The sequence below is a fragment of the Hylobates moloch genome, unplaced genomic scaffold, assembly GCF_009828535.3.
Source record: "Hylobates moloch isolate HMO894 unplaced genomic scaffold, HMol_V3 SCAFFOLD_8, whole genome shotgun sequence".
Taxonomy (NCBI): domain Eukaryota; kingdom Metazoa; phylum Chordata; class Mammalia; order Primates; family Hylobatidae; genus Hylobates; species Hylobates moloch.
Genome location: NW_026652283.1, coordinates 104,863,382 through 104,884,921, shown reverse-complemented (window position 1 = coordinate 104,884,921; position 21,540 = coordinate 104,863,382). Strand labels below are relative to the sequence as shown.

Sequence of the window (21,540 nt, the reverse complement as noted above, 5' to 3'; positions counted from 1 at the left end):
CTGGTGCCTTGACTATACTCCCATGGCACCACTTCAGCGCCCACCACCTTGTCTTCTGACTGCCAACACCTGCATTCCTTTGCCTGGAGGATCGCTTGGATCACTTGGCTGCCCAAGTGATAGTCCCGAAATGACAGGGAATCATTTGCCTCTGGAGGCAGTCCCCAACAAATGCTTGACAGATTTTGGTGAATAAATACCTACTCCCTTGCCTCTAGGATGGGTCAACCACGAGACAAGCATTCCATGCTGTATAAGAGTCCCCCAGTGTGACTAAGCTCCAGGTGCCCACAATGCTTAACTGATTTGATAATGCCCACTTTACTGGCTGCCGTCCCTTCCTGGCTCTTCCCCAATTTCCTACTGGTACTTTCTTTACCTCCCCCCTAAAAATCACTTGCACTTGAATTTTCATCTCAGAGTTTGCTTCTGGGGAGCCCAAACTGATGGCCAGTCTTTTGAAAGAATATTGCACTGGAAAGCAGATGATCCTCAGGTTTCTCTGATGTAAGAGCTCTCTGGGTCCACAGTATCCCTTCCCTTAGGAGAGCCTCAGGATTACTAGAGATTGGCCAATTTTTCCATCCCCAAAGTCTCAAGCACAGAATCCTCAGAGGACCCACTTCCTTCAGACCATTAGAAATACAACTTCAGGAACATTTTATTCTCTCCCATTGACAGAAGAAGCAAAACCACATATTTTGCTAAAGGATGGCAGGGATCAAATGACTCTGGAGCACAAACATACTCCTTACTAGGGCCAATGTCCCTAAAGTCAAACTTGTACAAGAATTCTAATGAGTAACAACACTTGACTCCAAGAAAAGACTCTTACTATAATTCTAAGAGGCGAAGAGGAAGAGTGACAACTGCCATGGTTCAAATGAAACTTGAATGAATTGCTGGTGGGGATTTAAAACCACAAAAGAGCCAAAATGAAACAGTTATTTCAAAACACTGCTAGACAATGAAGAGAAATGAACTGTATAATAAAATCCCTTCAGGGCAATGTCCAATCACTCATCCTCCAGGTAATGGAATTCTAAGATGCTAAAAATCTTAAGAAATAAAAGGCCAAAGAAAGCTAGGCATTGTGAAAGCTGCCACAGGAGCTCTATGTCCAAGGAGTTCCTCCTATCAGTGAAAAGAAAATTTAAAAGGTGATGGAGCTTGACACTTTCTGAGCAGTCTCACAATATCATCCCTGCAGAAATTTGAGCCTGTCACCTAAGGAAGTTATTGCTGTTATACAAGTTGAAGAATCAGGCCACAAAGCTCTGGGTCTTTTTGCCATAAGCCATTCTTAAGCAAGTTTCCTTACAAATCATCAGATTGTAGATTTTTGTTAGGTTTCATCTTTGCAGAGAACATCCACTTTGGGGCCATGATTCTTCCCAACTCAGTTGAGGAATTGAGAAGATCTTCTATCTCAGTTCTTACGTGTGTGGATGGGTTTCTGGGTTTCTTTCTTTCTTTCTTTCTTTCTTTTTTTTTTAACGGAAAAAGAAAACAACAGCAGAGCTTTTCTGCAGGACAACCTATTCCCTTATTTATAATGCAGGACAGCAGGGCCTTGTAAGTGTATATTCTGGTTCATCTGAGGACACGCGGTTGCTCATTTTAAAATTAGATTCATCCTAATTATATGAAAAGAGCTTACATGTGATTGGTCAAAACATCAGGAAAGTATTACTCAGCACCTACCTGATGGGCTTGCCTTCCAACCTGCACTAAACTTGTTTAACACACAGTCCTTGCCCTCTTAGAACTTAAAATCTAGCAAAGAAATACCTCATTGACAAATAAGGGGTGTGGACACTGAACAGTGAAGAAATATAGATATATAGCAAGTGACTAAACAAGTAATATTACCTGTGGACAAAGGGGTGAGGGAAAGTGTCATTGGAGTGGCATGTTTCAGTGGGGCAGAACCAGAGAGAATTTTAATCTCAATTCTAATTAATCAGGGCAGGATTTCAGGAGCTTCATGAATAAAGGATATTGGGAAGTCAGACTGAAACATAAGTGGGGGAAAATATGCATTGGACTCCAAGGGACAAAAGTTTGAATATGGACCGTAAAAAAAAAAAAATCCAGAACAAGGGAATCCTGAGCAGGCTGGAATCCTGAGCAGGTAATTGAGTGCCTATTATTCTTACCTTTTGCAAACCCTGAGGGATCATTAACTTGGACAACTGACCACAGAACACACATCTTTGAGGCTGAAAAATACTAGGTCATCTATAAAACACAGATTGTTATCAATAAACAGATAGTAACAATTTAAAACTAAATAAAGAATAACTTATGCAAAATGATCGAGTAAATTTGGAGTCTGACTTCCGGGTTTCTCTCTTTGATTTCCTGCCTTTTGGACAATCATGCTCCATACCTCCAAGGTACAAATGTACTCAACAAAATTAATTTTACTACTTCCATAATAATGAAATAGTATAAAATTGTTTTCCATGTATTGAGCACTCACCAGGTACTGTGTCCTGGCTAAGCAGTTCATAGCCATTATCTCATGTAATTTCTTCCACAGTGCTGTGAAGTAAATACCAACATTATTTCCCTTGCACAGATAGAGTGATTGAAGTTCAAAGAGATTAAACTTGCCAGAGACCATAGCTGGAAGGTGGCAAAGCCAGGCATCCAACTCAGTCTGCCTTTCAATGCAGATGTAGATGCCTACCCTTCCCTTCAACACCACCTCCTGATTCTCTCTCATTCTCTCTCTCTCTCTCTCCAATGTCCTAGCTCCCAACCAATCCAGGACCCACGACCCCCAGCTTCCACCCTCTTACAATACACTCAACCAATAAGATAAGGGGGTTTCTCTTCCCTGCTCCATGACAGGGCATTAAAACAGGACATAATTGGAGCCCACTGCTGTGGGATATGCTGAGTCCTAGAGACCTTAATCACAGATCACAAATACACTGGGGATTGAGAGCATTCTTTCTCACTTATTTTGGGATATCAATAGTTGGCTAGATTCTGTACCTGAGTGACATTATCAGAATTAACTTCTTAATATTGCAAGTTTTCCTTATAAAAAATATTTAAAATCAGAAATAGGCTTGTGAAGTAGAAGACAGCCTTACCCAGTCAAATAGAAAGACACATACTGTTTATTTTTCTTTTATATGTTCTCTGCATGATACTTCTTATCATTGGTTAGTCTTATTTCTTAATAATCTAAAATGCATGTGTCCTTTGTGTCTTACTTCTTAAAATATTTAATAATAATAAAATGATAATATTTTTAAAAAGGTAAAATATGCATAGTTAGAAGAAAAGATTTTCTTTGTTCTTTTTATTTACCTCACTTTCATTATTCATGTCCCTCATATTTCTTTCATTTCTATAGACCTGGCTGAGTATTTAATAAAACACACTTACAATTTGGGAAGAAAACAAGCAAATATTCTTTTGGATTAGAAAAGTGTGTGTCCCATTATAGTAACAAATTATAGAGTAATTACTAGGTTAAATATTAGGAAAATTGGTATTTTTAAGTCAAGATATTATGTAAAGTAATTTATTTAAATAATCTAAAACTCTTATAAAATTATTCCACGAAAAATGGCTTCAGTACCTCTGTCAACACACCAAGAATCAGGTCTGGCCTTTGCTTTCTGACATCTCTATTTTAAATTTTCGTTCTCTTTAAAAAAACAAAAGCATGTTAATAATTTGCTGATAATGATACGAGGATTCATCAGCAAGTTCCCAACACTCTTTGCATACTATGAACTACATAGATTTATCAAGGAAATAAAAATGATGGTCAAAGACAAAAAGGTAAAACCAGGTCTAGCAAGGTTAAAGATGACCCCATAAGGGTGAGAAGGAAGTAAGGAAACAGAATTAGGTCAGATAGGAGGGTGGTATAGCACAAAAAGTAGAACTTAGTTACCTCATTGAATTAAAAAATAGTAGCATAGTGTGGCAAAGACAACTCACTGCTCACCAAATTCTTGCTCCCCTTTCCACAGTATAGAGACACCGCTGAAAAGCAGCTTCCCAGTAGGAACTATATTTCCCATCCCATCCTACTTCATTTAGGTAGGGGACATGTGATTTGTTCTCACCGAGGGAATGCGAGCAAAGTGATTATGTGTTTCTTCTGAGCCAAAGTGGTTAAGAAGCCAGCGTACTCTTCACTTTTTGGTTCCTCTTTCAGCGGTCTGATGCAATGAGCCCATGATCTCAGAGCCATGTCCTGAAGATGGAGGAGCCCAAGACCAGAGGAACCCCTGAATCACTGTGGAGCAGAGCCATCAATCAATCAGGAATAGCAATTTTCAACTCACATGAGTGAAAAACTTCCATTTGTTTGAGCTACTGTGCATTTTTTATTTTATTTTTGAGTGTAGATGGTGTTTTACTAACCAATATATCTGGCAAGAAAAAGAAAATGTCTCAATCACTTGAATTAATGATATAATTTACTTTTTCAAGGAATTTGATAGAATCCCAGAGTTTTAACTCTAGAGTCCTGTCATCAAATTACAGTAGCTACTAGCCATAAGTGGCTATTAAGATGTGCTGCAAGTGTAAAATACACACCAGATATCAAAAGTGCTTTTTAAAAGGTAAAATATATTATTAATATTTTTATATTGATTACATGTTAATAATATTTTAAATATATTAGGTAAAATAAAATATAGTATTGAACTTAACCTTACTGGTTGCTTTTCACTTATCTATAATGTGGCTACTAGAATAATTTAAACTACATATATGGCTCACATTCTATTTCTGTTAGACAGTGTTGGGCTACCAGGGGTTAATAAACTATAGCTCATCGCCTGTTTTGCAAATAAAATTTTATTGGTACACAGCCACACCATTTGTTCACATATTGTCTATGTCTGTTTTTGTACTACAATGGCAGACTTGAGAGTTTCAACAGAGACTGTGTGTCCTGAAAAGCTTAAAATATTTACGATATAGCCTGTTATAGATAATGTTCGCCAATCCCTGGGCTAAAGATAACTTTGGGATTATCTAATATACCTACAAGTATCATTTTATGACTAAAAATTAAAGCTCGGATAAGCCAAGAGACTTGTCTGAAATATTTTTATTCTTAATTAGGCATTCATTCATTCATTCATTGTCTTCATCCATTTCTGATCTTGATCATTAAAGAAATAAAATCCCCATCAGTTAGAAAATCACTTAACATTAAATACTGAACTGCTTCACACTAAATAATGAATCTCAACACGACAATGTCAATGTTATTTCAAGGTAATCATATAGAAATATGTTTCTGTCAGACAGAGGAGCTATAGGCATGTACATACAATGGCAGAGAAACCCTTGAAGTAATATTCAACTATGAATAGGCTGTGAGATGGTCTTTAAATTAAGCTTCACTTGAAAACATTTTAAAGAGAATCTACCATGTAATCTGCTTTCAAATTAAACTTGAAAATCCCCCAAATGTAGAGCTAGCTTGCTAAAAATATTCATTATTGGAATTAAATTAGAAAAATTTTGCCACATCTCGGAGAAAGTGAAATCTGTTCCCAAAGACATCACAGCAATATATAACTGCCTCAGCTCCAGCAGGCATCATCTCTCAGTGGACTATTCTAAGAGTCTCTAGCTGGGCTCATCACCTCCAGTCTCTCTCTCACTCAAGACCTATCCCAAAGAACTCTTTTACAGTAAAAATCTGATTTGCTGAACATTCTAAAGTCTCTTCAAGCTATCAAGACAAAGTCAATCTTCCTTATTGTGCCCAGGAAGGTCCTTGCCATCTGGCTCCTGCCTGCTCCAATGGCCTCATTTATAGTCCTTTGCACATGAGTCAGGCTGGGCTCCTTACAATTTTCCAAATGCTTCATAGTTTTACTTTCACTTCATATGTATATAATATTTATTTCTGCCTAGAACCCTCCCACCCCTATGGGTTCCCACAATATACATTGTACTTAACTATGTCATTGGACTTACAAATATTTTAATTGCCTGTTAAAGTATTAATGCTACCACTACTATAAACAGCTAATATTTAGCAATACTTGACTGTGAGTCAAGCACTATATTATTTCATTTAATCTCCACATATTATAGATGCGGAAACTGAACACATGCAATGAAGCCAGGTGAAACCAGCATACAAATCCACACATTTCCCACTCCACGGCCCCAGTTCCAAACCTCTACACCAACTGTTCTCAATAGGAGCAGTTTTGCCTCCCAGTAGACATCTGACAATATCTGGAGACATTTTTGATGGTAACAACTGGAGAGTTGGGGGAGCTATTGGCATATAGTGGGTAGATGCCAGCAATGCTGCTAAACATCCTGTAATACATACGACAGCCCTCCACAGCAAAGGATTATCTGGCCCCAAATGCCAATAGTGCAGAGGAATTACCAGGCTCAAAACGCAAATAGTACCTCTGCTGAGAAACACTACTCTGCACTAAATCACCTCCCGTAGATTGCCCTAGAAGATTCCGAGCATCTCATCCATACGACAAGAATTTTTAAATGCTCTACCATGGTGTCTTGGCACCTACCATGGTGTCTGGCACCTGGCAGATGTCCCATGCATTTGTGACCAATGGACAGACTCCAGAAGAAAAAAATTACTTATTATAAGGCTTGATTTTTGTGGCAACTTCAATAAAGATAAATCGAAACACATATTCTTAATCAATAATACAGGAATGCCTGTGCACCACATTCCAGTGCATGCCTTCACTTTAGCAATACCTTATGTTTATGAACCCATAGAGTGGGAGACAGATTAATAAGCCAGATGCCCAGGTTTTTTTTTTTTCACAAGTCCTCAAGGAGATGAGATGCTTTTCAAATCCCTTATAACTGCTACATTACAGGACAAATGTATAGGTTCATCATCTACATAGGTCATAACTTAACTTGTTTCAAAAAATATTTTCTCTGTAAGGTTCCCTTGGTTCATTTTTTTTTAAAGAAAAATAACACAAGACTAAACAACCTTATTCTATTCCCTGTTGCAGCTACAATTCAGATATAAGTACTTTATTCTAGATCTCCAGATGTTGGAAGTATAGCAGAAATTACAGTGAAGCCTAGGTAAAATTTTAAAAGTAAACAGAAATATAGCAGAAATAAACCATTCTCCAGCTTATATAAATTAATACACCTAAACAGCAGAAAGAAAGTCAAGGAAAGATTATGATTATAATGTTTTCAAAGGGACAGAAATTTAGCAAGACTTTTATACTCTTGCAAAACACTTCAACAACAGGCAGTATTAACCAGTGTTGTACACAAGTTGTTAGGGGTGTGTGTGTGTGTGTGTGTGTGTGTGTGTGTGTAAAAGCAAAAAGGTTCTGCTGTGGTGCTACATACTGCTCATTTGATTTATCACTTTTTATGAACTGTATTAAAAGGTTAAAACATATGAGCCTGATTTTTAAAAAGTGTGATATAGTGAACTTTTCCTCACAACCTACTGTGCTGAACTTTTGCCACTTAAGGTTTTAGACACACACAAACACACACACACACACACACACAAAGAAAATGGTGATCAAATGAATTTTGCTACCTGCTCTCCCCTTTCTTGGACATTTATAATGCATGCTAGTATAAAAATAGGCTCTGGAAACTTTTACAAGTTTTTAAACTCAAGATTTCCCAAAGATAATTGAGCCTAGAGTAAAATAAACAAATACAGCAGTAAAAGAAGTAAAAAGTAATAATATAAGACCAGGATCTGTCAACATATTCAGGAGCAAGTAGAAGGGACTGAAAACAATGACAGGGTTTGTGGCTTGGGACATCAGGGTGACTGTAGCATTTCTTACTGTGATTTAGAAGCTGAGCATGGGAATCACAGCAGAAGCCAGAGACGAGCAGCGCCTTTTCTACTGTATGTGAGAACATGACACACACTTGTTACAGAGACAGATTCTGCATGTATGGACATGCCAGTTGTTAAGACATTTATGACTATAAGACAGAAATGTGCAAAAAGATGACCAAGCCCAAGAAACATTATGATTGCTATCATCAGTCATTATTTTCTGAGCACCTGCTTTGTGTAGACATTGATGAAATCAGAAAAAAACAGAATCCCAAGAGAAACAAATGGCAAAGGGAAGAAGTATATCTGAACCATCTTGAGAACCAACGAACAACATGTCACAAGAGTTAGAATACTCAACAGGTTCCTGAATGTCAGGATCATATATTATGCTACTAACACCATGACTATCTTCTCAACATTCCTCATCACAAACATTCTTGAGCCTCCAGAGGAGTCAAGTAAGTATATTCCCAAATAAAGAAGATATGCCTGCTTTCAGTCTACATTCCTTTGTCCACACTTTTGTTTTAATAAACTCGTCACTCATGACTTTCTTATAAATGCCTAAATTCTTGATCATGGAAGAGAAGCCATGACTCCCTGAAGACCCTCTTTTGGAAGTAGGAAGTTGAATGAGCAACTCAGTCCAGACCAGTCCTTTCCTAATTACATATGCCTCGTCTGCAGTCCACTCTTAGAACACAGACACACGTATGTATTGAGGTGTTTGTGCATGTGTGCATATGATAAGGAAAAAACTATAGATAGTATTTGTTAAAATAGGATTAGGAAAAATAAAAATTGGATAAAACATGCAGATCAGCAAGACAAACGTAAGTTGAGATATGTAAGCCACAAGTTTCTTCATTGTGATGAGTTGGACCATGAATTTGCCTTCTGTTTTTTTCTTTTTAATCTCTAAATCACGATTGTCTCAGAAGATCTGAGACAGATGTCAATGATTTGCACATTGTCCACTGTTCAGTAATTTTCAAATAACTAGAATAAAATAAGCTATTCAATACAATTCAATATTTCTTAACTGCTAAAAAAAATACTTCAAGATCCTTCACTGCCTTAAATGAATGAGTAGTAACTGGAAAAATAGCTTTAATAGACAGAAGGCACTGTCTGACAAATAGCAAATAACTGTTTGCTTTTAGCACGTAAAGTGGTAAGATGATATCACAGAGGGTTTTTAAGTTCCTTTAAATTATTTTGCCATAAAAGATTTTTTAAATAAAAATATTGCTTCTTAGAATAATTTCAATAAAATCAATTGCATGATTTTAGTGGTGGCTCATGCCTGTAATTCCAGAACTTTGGGAGGCTGAGGTGCGCAGATCACAAGGTCAGGAGATCGAGACCATCCTGGCCAACATGGTGAAACCCTGTCCCTACTAAAACTACAAAAATTAGCTGGGTGTGGTGGCATGCGCCTGTAATCCCGGCTTAGGCACGAGAATCCCTTGAACCTCGGAGGTGGAGGCTGCAGTGAGCCAAGGTTGCACCACTGTACTCCAGCCTGACGACAGAGCAAGATTCTGTCGCAAAAAAAGAAAAGAAAAAAAAAGATTTAAACCACTATACCAATATCATTTAATTTCTGATAAGTACTGACCAGCAGACAGTACAAGATTATCACAGATTATCTTCTTGCAAAAGCCTCAAATGCAGGTATTCTGGGTTGCTACAGGTAGATCTGCCTTCTGTGCAAATTTAATGTGTCTGAGCAAGGGAGATGAGCCCTATTATCAAGCACATCTACATCTATCAGAAACACCTTCCAGGGAGTATATCAGACTGTTAGGACTGACTGTCATGATGGAAAAGCTACAATATGGTTCTCAGGACAGTCAAGGTTCCTAGGTCCTAATTCCAGACTCCCCTGATTTGCTATTTGGAAAAGATCCTTAAGTTCACAGCAGAACTCAGTTTCTCAACTCAATAAAAATAGCACTGCACAAGAAGAGCTGCCAGTACATAAAGACTTCAAAGTCCTTTGAAATTAGGACAGTAGGGACCAAACAACATTAGCATTGAGCATAGATCACTATTCTAGCTGTCAGTTGGCCAGGTTCCTGTGAGGAAGATATGGAAATATATTACTTGTGACTCAGTGATTTGGGTACTCCCCCCCACTTGTTTAAATGCCAAAATTGACTAACAAGTTTGGGAACTCAAATTGGAGAGTGAACATTTTAAATCAGAAACTCACTGGTCTAAATATATTCAACTCCCCTACTACTTGGATACAAGAGATTCTTGAGTGAATCTCACTGGAATTTATGTTTTTGGAATTTATATTAATGGAATTTATATTAATGTTTCACATTAATATACATGGGCTATAGAAATCACAAACAATCACCTCCTCAGATATAAAATAACTATTTTTAGGGGCCATATGAGAGACTCCAATAGGTATATCCATCTCATCACAGTGGAGACAATTTCAGAATCCTTTTGTATTAATATGTTGTCTCATAGGTCACTGGGCTGCATGCTAAACTGAAAAATGGCTAGCAGGGCCAGATACATAGTAGATACATAAATATTTGTAGACTGAATGAGGAATCAAATCAAAGAATCAAAATGACTTTAAATAAAACAAGGAGTTAACTTGCCATCCATTGCTCAACGAGCTTTGACACTAGAACAAGACCTTCAAGCAAAACAGACAGCTGTGATCTGAACATATGATGCAATGCAGGCAGCAAACGCACACTCTGGACAAATCCAAGTCCAAATATGACACTTAATACCAACCCAGAAGGGAAAGAGAAGCACTGCCCTTTCTACCCTTCCATTCATTCTTCCAACAGTGTTTCACCTGTGCCCATGTACCAAGCTCTTTGCTAGGCTATGGGGAGTCAAAGATGAATAAACCCACGCATCGTGCCTCATCACAACTTAGAGGTGGGAACAGAAATGGAAACAAACTACCCTGCAGGATGATAAGAGCTATATAGACTAAAGCCCAAAGCATCAGGGGCTTACATGTTCAGGGGTGTTTATGGCCATAGGGTCATTTTCAAGTACCTCGTTGTCCTGTCCTCTGAAATTGCTCTAATTAAAAGTTGGCTGAGACACTAGATATTTGGGAAAATTAGCTTACAGAGTGTGGTAACCACTCATTCCTCTAGGTTTCCTGAGCTTTGTTTCTGCATTGGGATTCACCACCAGAATCTCCACTGATAGGCCATAGTAGCTCAGGCCCCCAACAATAAACATACTGGGTTACTTTTCATTATTATGTCTTCTGCATTTTTTTTCCATTCCAGAGTTGGTAAAAGACAAGATCATATAAAGAACCTGACTTCGCTTTATGTAGAATTGAAGTTCAAGTATCATCCATGATATAATTTGATATTTCATACGAGTATATACTAGTTGGCAAGCATCATGGCAGGCACTCTACATGTGTCATCCTTACAAGTTTAATGCATGCCACCTCCAGACCCCCTTTTTTCTGTTAACTTGGCTACTACTAAGAAGCTCAGAGCCAAATTAAATACTCTAAAGCAGTAAGCACTTAGGATTGTAGTTTAATTATCTTCCCTCCTCTACAAGATTTTGATCTTTCTTCCCCTCCCATTTTTAAGTCTGATTTTGTGAAATTTTTACTATGCATTTACTCAGACACACATATGAAAATCGATACTCTTGACACAAAAACAAATCACCATAATCTTCAATTATAATTTCCTTTTGCTCTCAATTGGCAAGAGTTTCCATGAATAACTGATTTGAAGACGACTCCTTTGATATTATGCTCTGGTCACTTGAAAACTCAAATAATGCAATATTTCCCACCATCATTTGGTTCAGAATACTTTTATGAGGTGGCAAAAGAGGGCAAAAAGAGGCTGGCTGACTTAACTAATAACATATGATAACTATCAGGTTATTTTCAAATCTATCACCAAGACCTATTTATTTCTATCTTGTGTTGGATCCTGACCATTATATTTTGCCCCCTCACCAACCACCACTTTCGCAGCCCAAATTGTACCACCATGCACTGGTTGGTCCACTTAGGGCTGCCATTGCCAGAGTCACTGCCAGGACCCGCTGAATGAGAAGACACTGCTATCACCCAGTGAAGTCTAGTCACTGGAATTTCACTCTTAGCATTGGCAATGCTTCTGGAACTCATATTCTGCTGAAATTCAGGGAGTTGAAGGTCAATGTCTTCCAGGGATCAAGATAACATGTCAGAAAAATTCTGCTGCTGAGGATTTCCATGTATTCAAGGCAAATGCCCTTAGGAGGAACTCGCAGAAATAACTCTTTGCATTGTCACTACACAGAATGGAAGGCCAGCTTTTATTTCAAAAAGAAAGAGAGAGAGAGAAAAATAAAGAGTGAACAATATAAGCATGGCATGTGTGCAACACACACATACACACGCACACACAGAATAGATCTTGGCATGCCCAACTGGCACCCACTTAGGATGTGTAGTCAGGTATTTCTGAGAACATAATATTTGGGCACAATCATTAGTTTATTCACCAAAGATTTATCCAGCACCTACTGCGTGCCAAGTATTGTTCTAGATGCTGGAAAATAAGAGTGAGTGAGGCAGTCAAGAGTCCTGTGCTCATGGATTCTATATTCTAGGCAAGGAGACAGGTGATCAATAAGCATCAATTGAAATGAACAATTCAGATTGCAAATACAATAAAGGAAAGAAAAATAAGAACAAAACAAACAAACAAACAAACAGAAAAACCAGTGTGATGGGTCTGAAAAGGAATGAGGGACCGCCTTTGCTCAAGTGGTCAGGGAATGGCTTTCTAAGAAGGTGACACATAATTTTACACTAGAATGAGAAGACCCGGCTGAAGAAACCAATCACCTTTACTCTGATTTCCATCAAAAAGATGGGCTTACTAAATAAAGAAACAGGCAATACTATTTGCGGCTCCACACAACTCATGCTTTAAACAACTGCAAAAACCCCAGGAAAGGAAAGGAATCCACAACTTTCTCTGCTTTTAAGGCGATTTTAAGAAATCACCTTTCCCAAAGATAATGGATTAAAAAGAAGGTGTCTTAATTCATCTCTAATTATGGCAGAATTTACTACAAAGAAACTGAAAGGAGAGACATGGAATATTCATTCCTCTTCGTAATGTCAGTTGCTTTATGTAACAATATTCCAATGTCAATAAAAGTGTACCTTTGCATTGTAATGCCAACAGGAATTATTTCACTTTAAAAAACCAGTTCTGTAGCTATACTCAGTATTATTCACTTTCACTGGCTATAAAATAAAGCCAAACTGTATTTACTAGCAGATGGCCTCATTTCCAATATATAATAAACCTCTGAGATCAGGTAAAAATAGATTCTGTTAGTATTTCTTTAACATGCTCAAATAATAAATGATCGTTCACCAATGTCTTTGTATAAAATACTCCAAACAAATCACTTGGTACTGAATTTCTGTTTGACTCAATTAAAACACTTAGCCACCTGGCATGAAAACATTCTAAAAACATCAACTGCTTAAAATACTTTGCACTGAAACACGTTTTTCATTGTTTCCTAGCCTCTGACTGATTTCGGAATTAGAAAGAATTAAGCAGAAGTGAATTGGGGAGCAGTTCAGTCACTGAATATTCAGAATGAATCATGAGCACGTATACTAAAATGCAATTTTTATTTCTTTGCAGTGCAATGCATGCTATACATTCTTACAATTTAAATAAGCATACTAAACTAAGGCCAAGTAATGTGAAGATTGCCCAACAGGTCTACATTACCTAATACATTTATCATTATATAAACTGCTGTGCTTGATATTAACACTGTGCAAGGAATGCTTAATTTCTTGAACTTCCAAACAGGTCTTTAAAACTGAATCTCACTAGCACCCAAGACCAATAACGTGCTGAGGAAGAAGGTATTTCAAATATATTTACTGATTACACAGTGTCTGAATCTTCAAAAATTCTAAATTTATGTGGAGAAAGGAGAATGGAGAATCTGAACTTGGTGTTCAGGCAAACTGCAAACTCTTTCCTTTCTTTGACTCACTTTATGAATTGTTATGTTTCTAGATCCTTCTTTTAAAATTTTCCATTTGGGGAAACTTGTACATTTAAAAAAAAAATTGATCTCATTCCTCCCTCCCCCTCCTTAAAATAAATAAGAAGGCTTAAGAATTAGCACTAATAATAATCCCACAATGGTCATTGGGAAATCCTCCCCCAAAGTGACAACCGCCGCTAAGAAGGGCAAAATCCACTAAGAATGAAAATTCCCCCAAACGAGTCCTTCTCCGAGGGGGTGGAGATCACACAGCTGGCACAACTGGTATCACAACCAACTCGAGGCGACCCAGAGGAAGATGCTGCGCCAAGAGAAGCAAAGCGAAGGAGCGCGACCCAGGAGGCTAGCGAAATCCCCGCCAAGCCCCCAGGAGGCGGAGAGAAGCCCAGTCGCCAGGCACCGGCCACGGCGCACGCCAACATTCAGGATAATTCTCCTTTCCAAGCCCCGGAGTTCCGGGGCAGGCGAAAAAGGGGGGATGGGAGACCCACAGTCCCTTTAACCCTCCCCCCTGGTCTGCCAACCTTTTCCGAACCCCCATGTCACACAACTTCCTCATCATGGAAACTTCCACTGGGTTCGGCGCTGAGGATGCCAAACTCCATTTCACAAGAACATGTCAACAGCTGGGCTTGGGGTTTGAGGAACAGAGCCGCTGCCACTGGAACAGAGCCTGGCCACCCTGTTCCACCACTGTCCACGCCGTAGCTCCCAGCCTGCCGCCGCGCGGTGCCCGAACACGAGAGGGCACCTCCTCCCAGATCCGGGGCGCAGAAGCCCGGCGGAGGCAGGTAATCAGGCTGATACACCCCCACCACCCACGCTCACCCGCCTGCCCGCCCGCGCGCGCTCGGCTTAGCCGCCCGCACCCCTCCGGGTTCTTGCGACACTCCGTCACCATCCCGCCCACCCTGTGGACAGTTGGAACTGTCGCCCCCTCCTCCTCTCACCCCGCTGCCTCCGCGCGGTCCTCTAGCCAAATTACCAGTGCCCTGGAGCCGGTTGGGTTGAGCGCCCCTGCCTGGGGAAGGTAGCCTGCGGGCTCTTGCCCCGAGCCCGCGGAGCAGGAGGTCTCTTTTCCAAGCGCACTCACATTATTCATGCAAAGTTAATCCCCGCCGCGTCACGGCCGCCCGCCCGAGGATGTGCGCCTTCCTTGGCCAAGCCCCGCAGTCTCCACCCTCCTCCGCCCCCTCCTCCCGGCGGCGGGGTCCCGGGGAGCGCCGGCGACTGGGCGTCGCGCAAGTCCTGCAAAATGTCAACTCCTTGGGCGAAGAGAGGCGGCCGCAGCCAGGGCCGCGCCGCACCTCCCCGGTCTCTCCACTTTTATAGGCGTAGGAAGCGAGTGTGGCTGGGGTACCAGAGTCCCCGCCTCTCCGGGTCCCCCGCGTGCCCGGCCCGCCCCGGCCCGGCCCGCTCCCCGGGCGCTGTCTTACTCCGGGCCCGGGGCGCCTGCCCCGCGCCGCATCTGCGAACCGGTGACCTGGTTTCCCCTCCAGCCCTCACGGCTGTCCGACTTGCGCGGCGGTGGCGGCGGCGGCCAAGAACAAGCAAACCCGGCTCCGCCAGGGGCGCAGCGAGGAAATGGCCTCCTGGCCGCACACCCCGCCGCCGCCGCCGCCGCCGCCGCCGCCCCGGGCTGCCCAGCCGGTACTGACGCCCCCTGCCAGGCTCCGGGTCAGCGCTCTGACGCGCTCACAGCACCAGGCTTCCCGACCCCGACCCCGAGTCCTACGCACTCGCGGTCCCCCGGCCGGCCGCCTCCGCACCTGCCTCCCCAGGTGTGGGCCCTCCCCCTCCTCCTAATCCCGGCCGTGCCCTCCCGGGGTGGTGACGGTGCTGTGGGTTTGGTGGCCGCGCGTCCACCCACCCGATTGCCTGCGCGCATAGGTGCGGGTTTGGGCGTCATTACTCTAGTTGGAGAAGAGGAAAGAATGGGGAACGAGTGACACCAGGACCGGAGGGCGAGTCTTCCAGGAGCACGTCCCGGCCTTCTTTGCCCGGCCCGACCGGCGCGACCCGTGCCGCCGCGCTCCTCCCTCCGCTCCCAAACCACTTGTGGCGCGTGTCGGGAAGACAGGGCGCTCTGGCTCTTCCTGGGGCCTCCGCTGGTCCGGCCATCTGGCGGCTCTCTTAACCACCACTGCCACCCCAAGAATGGAAGTTTGGGACGTGCCTGGCTTGCCCGTAAGGAGGACACCCCCGCCCCCACCGCCATTATGCATATCGTGGGAGAGGTGCGTACAGGGCTAAGACACTCCTCAGGTCCCAGAACGGCCGCCCTATTAATTTGTCTTTGCCCTGGAAATGTATAGATAAAACTAGGAAGACAAAAATAATGTATACTCTTCAAGAGATCTTTCCCAGGAAAATATAGGTCTCTCAAATGCCCCCGACCTGAAGTCCTGGAGACCAGGAAGAGACTTGCTTTCTGAGCTAGAAGGATACTTGGAAAATACCGAGTCCTCACACAACTAAAAGGTAGTCAGTAAGGAACTATAGTTACAACAAAACTACTTTGACAACAGAGTACAATTAATTTCTTATAGGCAATATTAAAATAATTCTGACATCATAATTTAATATTCACATCTATTCGTGTAACACGCAATATAATAGAGTTATGACGATATGGATCCTCAGCTGCCTGACAATGTATAGGTTATTTATTGGAGGGTTCTCTAGATTTCCAGCCAGTGACATGTATGTTTTTTTTTTTTTTTTTTTTTTTTTTTGAGACAGGGTCTCGCTCTGTCGCCCAGGCTGGAGTGCAGTGGCTCAATCTCGGCTCACTGCAAGCTCCACCTCCTGGGTTCACACCATTCTCCTGCCTCCGCCTCTCCAAGTAGCTGGGACTACAGGCGCCCGCCACCACGCCCGGCTAATTTTTTGTATTTTTAGTAGAGACGGGGTTTCACTGTGGTCTCGATCTCCTGACCTCGTGATCCGCCCGCCTCGGCCTCCCAAAGTGCTGGGATTACAAGCGTGAGCCACCGCGCCCGGCCAACATGTATGTTTTATTCTCGCTTCTTCTGAGCGTCCCAGGGAAAGGGGTGAGAGCCCCCCCCCCCCACTCCTGCTGACAGCATCAACAACCACCCCCCTGGATGAGCAGGGTTTCACTGATGCACTTTTAAGAAAGTTGCAGGCCCCAGAGACGCCATTTCCCTTTGGTCCTCGGTGAGAAATCCGTGCTTTCTTCTCTACTCTTAATAAGGCTGCACCATAGGACTTTCAGGCTTCTGTAGTTGGAGAGCTGTTCTCCTTTGCAGGGAAGTTCCTGGGCTTTGCTCCAAAGCTGCCCCGGAATGTTTTGGTTGGTTTGGAGAAAAGCTGTGGCGTCTACACCACTTGTTCCAAGCAGGCGGCCCCCTGGTGGCTAACTGGGGGTGAAAAAGCTGGCCACTGAGGAAGAAGTCTGGCGCAGGTAGGCCCCAACAGTTGACACCCTAGTCTTCGGGTCTTCTTCACAGCGTGCGAACAACTTAGTATTACCGCGGGGGTAGTGGGGGGGTGAGGTGAAGCAAATGTTCCTTCAACACGGTGGATCATAGGCCTCTCGGCCTACTGGAACTTTTAATTTTTTTTCTCTTCTTGTGTATAACTTGGAGCTAAATTCTTTAAGAAGGAGACATACAGAGGACAAAATGAAATGTAAAAAAAAAGCTGTTGCTTCTCTTTGTTCAAGGGCTTTGTCTTTCTGATCTCATTTTGCCTAGAAAATTCAGAAATGAGCCAATTAAAGCATGAAATAAATAAAGGGTGTGGCATTATTCAAACAATTCATGAGACTGTGGTGGTAACAATGTTATATAACAATGGGGGAGGACAGTTTTACTGCAATGTTAATGATAACGTGAACTACTAGGGTTCCATTTTGAACAGGACCTCTGAGGGCTGTCCTACAGGCTGCATGATGATAGTAAAGAAGGGTTACCAAGAGATTGTGGCATTTATTTTTCTGGTTTTACACAAGGTAGGACAATGGAGGAGAATGTCGTGATGACCTGATTGAAGGAAGAACACTTATTCAAACTTTAGATTATGTGGTCATGTATTCCAGCTGACTTGAGAGGGCACACCAAGGCTGTTTCCAGGACCCATTCCCATATTTCACCATAGACATTCTCATTACCAGGATCTATACCTTTAAGCTGATGACTCAGTTCAAGAAAGCAATTCATTCATATATTTATTTATTTAGCAACTACTAGGGTAAGAAAGTGAATGAAACAGAACCTCATAGGGCTCAGATTGGGCAGGAGTGAGGCCAGTGGTACAAGTGCAGGATCTGAGCCTGTCTTTATTTAAAATTTTGATATATTGTTCATCATGAATAATTGTTGCATTAATTTTGATTTTTAAAATAGTGCATTAAAATATTTCTCCTGATTTACTGAGGCTTTTTTTTTTCTTTTTTGGCATCCCCTTAAATTTCACACCAGGGGTGAGTGCCTCACTTGCCTAAACCTAGTCCCTGCCCTGCTATGCCCTCAGTGTTACCAGAGTCTTTTCAGAGAAGCAAAGTTCAAGTTAGAATGTCCTAGATGTCAAAGATAATTAATATATAGTAAAGGATTTGGGGTCAGGGAGTTAGAGACGTGGGCATGAGGGGAGGGAAAAATCAGGGAAGATTTCATGGAAAGTGGTGGCACTTGAACCAATCCATCGAAGATGGACCACATTTTGCCAGGGAGTATTGGGACTGGAACCCCTGGTATTGTTTTACTTATTCAGCTACTTCTCAAGCTGGCTGTGCAGCCACCTGACCTAGCCCTGGAGATTCTGATTCTGTCTGTTCATTGTTAGTTCTTGGAACTTATTTTTTCTATGAGGGCCCCAGTGATTCTGGTCCATAGCAGCTGGATAAGAAGTCCAACCCTTCAGGAAAGACAGCTTCTTGGACAAGATGACAGGGTCAAAATTATCTAATTCAAGTACACTCTAATTCACAGCACAAAACTTTTTATTTCATATCTTGGTATATGCCCGTTTTTACCAACACTCTGCCTTTGGCTTACTTTTGAATAAGGGAGACCGGAAAGGAAAAGGAACTATAGGTTGCCCTATCTTTCTCTTTCCTTCTATGTCATCATTTTCAAACTAAGTGGTTACAGGGAAGTATTAACATAAGAAAAGACAGAGAAAGTTTCCTTGGTTATTACCTTCTTTTTGCATCCAAATCAGGTTCTAGTTGGAATGGAAAGCATGGCAAACCCCATTTTGGGGTTGTCGATGTCCTCACTTAGTCATTGATGTGACATGCTCACCTCATACTCAATTTGAGTTTTGCAGAACTCCCACACATTGTGTGCCCACAGGGATTCTGTGCTCATGGGGCATCAAGAATGCTATGTGGGAGTGGAACAAGTAAAGAATGGCAGCAGCTATGCATGTTATCTGTATTTCCTCTGTTCATGCACATGCCCCATTGTCCCATCAGCCTTCACTTACAAAAGTTCAAAGATAAAATTATTAGGAATTTCATTATGCTGACAACAGAGCATTAAATGAAGTGCCAGGCCCCAAGCACCAAGCCCTTCCCAGCATGGGTTGTATGCAACTGCCCAGATCACATGCCCATGAAGCTGGCCATGGGGAAAGAACTTGATCCTTTATTGTGGTAGAAGCCTAGGGCATGTTGGAGATGCAGTACACATGCTGGCATGGCTAGTTATAGCAAGGAGTACATAACATAGCTAACATGCATTAGACATGTATTATGTTTCTGGTACTGTCCTAAATATTTCATACATCTTTTAAAGTTTGCCAGAGGACCCTGTGAAACAGTATTATTATGTACTTCATTTTCCAGATGTTAAAACTTAGGAAGGATAAAACTTAGGAAGATCAAATAATCTGCTCAAGCTCAGGCCTGGGTAATGGGTGACAGAGGGTATACTCTTAACCAGCTCATCATGCTACCTATATGCAACACAAGGAGTTATTGGATAGGCACATAAGGCTGGAAAAGGTGAGCATGTTCTGGCAGTCGTGAGACATCTCTCTAGCCCTTCACTTAAGGAACTCGTGTGCACTGGGACGATCAGAAGAGCCCTAAAGAAAACATGTTATGTCATTGGCTAGAAAACTCCCTAATCACATTCTCTTCCCTTGTTTTCTAACTAGAGGTAGAAGATTCTGAGGCCCTGGGCGGGAACTAGTAAGCCACAATCTGGAAGAGTGTTTTATCACCATGTGGAGGAGAACTAGAGCATTCATGTTGAACTATTACCGAGAGTAAGTAATCAACTTCTTTTGTGTTGAGTCACTGAAAGGCAAGTGTTAAATTGTTGCAGTAATTGGTGCTCCCTTAACACACCTGTCAGCCAGGCCAAACTCTATCACAGTATAAATAATCTTTTCCTTAAATAAATACAGGTAAAAGAATAAAATAGACCTAAGTGCGTTAATATGAATATAGGCTCAAAGCAAAATGTTGGGCTAAAAATGTTCAGAGTGATAATTTTTTTAAGTTGATGTGTAATTTATGTACAGTAAAATAGATAAAACCTAAATGTTCAGTTCAATGAATTTTTACATGTTCATATCCCTGTCTAATCACCTCCCAGAATAAGATAGAAAATATTTCATATAAATGGAATCATACAGTGTGTTTTCTCTTGTGTCTGGTTTCTTTCCCTCAATGTTTTTGAGATGAATCCACACTATTGTATGGATTAGAAAGTTGTTCTCTTAAAATTTCTGTTTGACATTACATTATATGAATATGCCACAATTTGTTTATTAATTCTCCAATTAATGGACATTTGGGTTGTTTCCAATTTGGGATTATGACAAATGAAGCAGCTATGAACATTCTTGAACAATTATTTTGGTGGTACATGCACTGATATCTCCTGGGCATATGCATAGGAGTGAAACTGATGGTCATATGTTTATCTGAGTTATTCTATTAAAGCTCTCTGAGGTACTGGCACAATTATGAACAACTAGAAAATGGTCAGTTACCACTTGCTGACTTCTGTTCATTCTTACAGTTTTCACAAATAAAATATTCAAAGTTATATGGAGTCTAACTTGAGTGAGTAAATATTCTTCAGTATCACAAATAGAAAATCCTCAAAATGATCAATATTCAAAACTACTGTTGCCTTATGTAGCAATTACAAGCTCTGCTTGCAGCTGCAAATCATTTTTATGAACTAAGCTACATATTAAAGCCTATGTAAAAATGAAGATGCTGATAAATTAAAGTATATCAAGAAAAAGGTGAATGGCTGAAAGGAAGGTAAGAATACCAAAACACTTCTAGATTAAATCTTACTTTTCAGCTGTTTGAAAGATAGGTTTAAGACATGCTGAGTAATTGCTAATTGGACTATAATAACCTATGTTCATTGTGAGCGCACAGAAGTACAGTACATTGTTAAATTCTTTGTCAATCACAGAGGAAATCTAGTGGTTCAAGACACATCTTCCCAAAACATGCCAATTAAGTGTCCTTCCTTTTTGAGTTATGCTTATATGCATCAAAGATGGAAATGTAGTTGTTAAAAATTTGGGGAAAATATCCTTTTTTAAAGGAAAGGAATGAGGTAAATATTACTCATTTTCATGGAATAAACTTTAATATATCTAGATATAACAACACATGTAATAAAATGCTATGATTATGGGCTATTTTC

General features: G+C 41.1%; 1 protein-coding gene across 6 annotated transcripts in view; it reads right to left on the bottom strand.

Moving 5' to 3' along the window:
* Positions 1 to 15,058, bottom strand: part of THRB (thyroid hormone receptor beta) — a 381,142-nt gene extending 366,084 nt beyond the window's left edge. For 2 of the 6 annotated variants that reach the window (XM_032162284.2, XM_032162283.2), the window contains exon 1: positions 14,842 to 15,040. The gene's annotated coding sequence lies outside the window, so the exon portion shown is untranslated. Of the gene's footprint in view, positions 1 to 14,841 lie in introns of all 6 variants that reach the window. The other 4 variants (XM_032162285.2, XM_032162286.2, XM_032162287.2 and 1 more) reach the window with 3 other exon arrangements.
* Positions 15,059 to 21,540: the final 6,482 nt, after the last annotated feature.